General features: G+C 41.2%; 1 protein-coding gene across 1 annotated transcript in view; it reads right to left on the bottom strand.

Annotated features, from left to right (window-relative positions):
- Nucleotides 1-4,044, bottom strand: part of LOC138968295 (fibrinogen gamma-B chain-like) — a 485,749-nt gene that overhangs the window by 156,399 nt on the left and 325,306 nt on the right. The window lies entirely within an intron of this gene.

The raw sequence follows: 4,044 nt of genomic DNA, 5'->3' as shown, positions 1-4,044 counted from the left end.
GGTAAGGCCAAAAAAAAATAGTCTGTTTACGGTAACCCGACCGACCCTATTTGTTTCGCGCAACCCTAGACTTTTTTTTGGCATTAGTGAAAAAAAATTTTTTTTTTTTTTTTTTTTGCAAAATAACGTAAAAATATGGTTTTTTGGAGAAAAAAACAAAAAACCAATCCCGACCTACCGACCCTATTTTTTTGGCCTATGTTACCGTAAACAGATCTTTTTTTTGTGTGCCTAAGATTGAAAGCCACTGACTTCCCCGTGCACACAGACACAACACAGACAGTGTCCGCCGTATCACCGATTGTATATGCTTTTCTCGACTCATCTATCTGTCTCTGTCTCTTTCCTTCTCTCTAACTCTTGTCACTATCCTCTCATAAATTCGACCGACAAATTGATAAGCACTAATTAACACTCAAGAATAATCCATCTGTCTATCTCGCTCTTTCTTTATCTCTTGTCACTATCCTCTATCATAAAATACGACCTAAACTCGACAAGCACGAATTAACGCGAGTATAATCCACTGCATCTGTGTATTTCAAATCTGTCAAATTATACAGCGTTTGAAGCCATCCTCTCGTCGAAATGTATTGTCTTAGTGTTCGTATATCTGCTGTCACTATCCTCTCAAAACCTTTCAAAGAGAAACCAACGAGCACGAACGCACAATATTAATCCACTATATTTGTGAATCTTATTAAACTGTCGAATTCCACAGTTCTGAAGTTAGACCACCGTCCAATGTGAATTCACCGTCTTTTGGCTGTATTCTCGAACACGCCGCGTTTTGTTGGTGGTGACAATGTTTGGCAACCTTCCTGGGAAAGTGATTGTTTTTCCTTTGACGTCTCGCTGGGACGTTGTCTGTGGCGATCATTATGACTGTCATAATTATTCGGGCACAAGAGAGTGCATACAATTCACGCTCTGTTGGTCCTCGTAGTTCAAATAGAACCCCCACCTCCCCCTTCTCAACAAAGGGTAAAGGGTATATAGCATGAAAAGGGGGAATATATTTATATATATATATATACACATATATATTCCCCTCTACGACGTGCCGCTATTGAAACTGAAAGCACACGACAAGATCACATTGACGCACTTTGAATCCGGACGAGAAAGAATGCGGTCTGGGTCGTACGATATACACGAAAATAGATCCACCTTTTCTTTTCTCCTGGCAGCTAATTTCGCCCATTCCGTCTCCTCATTCAGCCTTTTGACTTTCTTTTCCTAAGGCGCGATAAAAAAGTACAACATTCGCCTGGTTTCAATTGGAAGACGATCGGTACTGAATGCGTGTGTTAATCCGTCTAAAACCGAGTACCTGCCAATACACAGGGTGGAACAGTGACAACAAGTCGCACGCTTTCATTCACCGTGAATAGGGGTGGCCCACCCACCCGTTTTGATTACATCCCGCTAGTACACTTCACTGCAGTTATAACGTCAAGTCGGCTATAGTGCGTTTCCAAATTCATCTGATCATGAGATAATAAAGTAGCCTACGTTGTGCGTTTGTGGACAGTGACATCTTGGATTTACAGTCGAACCTGTCAGAGAATATCACCAAAGGGACCACCCAAAAAGTGTTTTTATAGACTGGTGTTCGTTATGGAAAGGCGCATTCTAAAGGGAAAAACTCGCGCGCGTGTGTGTGTGTGTGTGTGTGTGTGTGTGGGTGTGTGTGTGTGTGTGTGTGTGGGTGTGTGGGTGTGTGTGCGTGTGTGTGTGTGTGCGTGTGTGTGTGTGCGTGTGTGCGTGTGTGTGTGTGTGTGTGTGTGTGTGTGTATGTGCGTGTGTATGTTTGTATGTATGTGCGCGTGTGTGTGTATGTGTGTGTGTGTGTGTGTGTGTGTGTGTGTGGGGTGTCATTTCGGGTAGACATAACATGATGGGCAAGTGGTCGTTATCAAGAGGTGGTCGCCGGAGCAGGTTCGACTGTACCAGAAGGCAAAAGATAGTTTTGATCTACTCTCATAGAATCTTGTTTCTAGCAGTCTGGTAATAACTTTATGCATCACTGAAATGTTACCTCCGCTCTCTATACTTGCTCGACACGCGCTTAACTTCGCACTCTCCGACCTAAGAAACACTTTTACTCAACCCAAAAACCGCCTCACCCTGGCACTTCATAACGTAGTTTGTAACCTTTTCTTTGGTTTTGACATGAATGACGTCACCAAGGCCCGGAAAGCAAAGAACAAACCCGCATCGTCTGTCTGTGTCACAGAAGTAAGAATTACTGTCGTCAAAAACAAAACAAAATATTTTAAACACTAACTTCATTTTCACTGAAAGGTAGTACTATACAACCATATTAAACTTTCCTCCCACGGCCATAACGATTTAAAAGTCAGAATTTACCTGTCAAATGCTTGAAAAACGCACTATACCTAGGCTGTGTATAGCTGCTTGAGGAAGGACACTTAAAACGCACCTGTATAATTTATTCACCATAGTTATTTTTGCTAGCTAACAGGGCTAACTGTTCGGTTAGTGCAGCGGAATCTCTCAAGAACAAACAAACACACAAACAAACTAACAACAAACAAACAAACACACAAACAAACAAACAAACAAGCAATCGACTGAAACCGTTGTTACTGCGCGGACGGTCCAACCATAAACAAACACGCGTTTACCATGCCACCCGTAATAAATTCTCGGGAATGTATATAAGTGGCGCTTAAATCGGGTCCACCCCGAATAATGTGTCCAGACACAGAGCAAGGTGTTTTTGTGGGTAGAGCAATCATGCAGGTGATACCCCTCTAACTCAAAGTGTGCACCTGCATTTTTCGAGTGGGCATGCACACAACCATAATAAAGACCCTACTCATTTCGACGACCAAAACTCTCTTGAACTGGGTAGGTACGGAGGGTGGGGAGGGTAATGGAAAAAGCCGGATATGACGTCATCAAAGACGTTTATCCAAAAAATGAATAAAACATCTGGGGATATCATACCCAGGAACACTCATGTAAAAATTTCATAAAGATCGGTCCAGTAGTTTACTCTGAATCGCGCGCTCTACACACACACACGCACAGACAGACAGACAGACAGACAGACAGACAGACACATACACCACGACCCTCGTCTCGATTCCCCCTCTATGTTAAAACATTTAGTCAAAACTTGACTAAATGTAAAAAAACAAGTCGCGTAAGGCGAAAATACAATATTTAGTCAAGTAGCTGCCATTTTTCAGCAAGACCGTATACTCGTAGCATCGTCAGTCCACCGCTCATGGCAAAGGCAGTGAAATTGACAAGAAGAGCGGGGTAGTAGTTGCGCTAAGAAGGATAGCACGCTTTTCTGTACCTCTCTTTGTTTTAACTTTCTGAGCGTGTTTTTAATCCAAACATATCATATCTATATGTTTTTGGAATCAGGAACCGACAAGGAATAAGATGAAAGTGTTTTTAAATTGATTTCGACAATTTAATTTTGATAATAATTTTTATATATTTAATTTTCAGAGCTTGTTTTTAATCCGAATATAACATATTTATATGTTTTTGGAATGAGCAAATGATGGAGAATAAGATAAACGTAAATTTGGATCGTTTTATAAATGTTTATTTTTTTTTACAATTTTCCGATTTTTAATGACCAAAGTCATTAATTAATTTTTAAGCCACCAAGCTCAAATGCAATACCGAACCCCGGGCTTCGTCGAAGATTACTTGACCAAAATTTCAACCAATTTGGTTGAAAAATGAGGGCGTGACAGTGCCGCCTCAACTCTCACGAAAAGCCGGATATGACGTCATCAAAGACATTTATCAAAAAAATGAAAAAAACGTTCGGGGATTTCATACCCAGGAACTCTCATGTCAAATTTCATAAAGATCGGTCCAGTAGTTTAGTCTGAATCGCTCTACACACACACACACACACACACACGCACAGACACACATACACCACGACCCTCGTTTCGATTCCCCCTCGATGTTAAAATATTTAGTCAAAACTTGACTAAATATAATCAAAACTTGACTAAATATAAAAAGGGGGGGGGGGGGGGCGTG

The sequence above is a fragment of the Littorina saxatilis genome, linkage group LG6 (genome assembly GCF_037325665.1).
Source record: "Littorina saxatilis isolate snail1 linkage group LG6, US_GU_Lsax_2.0, whole genome shotgun sequence".
Classification (NCBI taxonomy): Eukaryota; Metazoa; Mollusca; class Gastropoda; order Littorinimorpha; family Littorinidae; genus Littorina; species Littorina saxatilis.
Note: the sequence above shows the minus strand (reverse complement) of the source record. Positions and strands in the feature narration are given on the sequence as shown.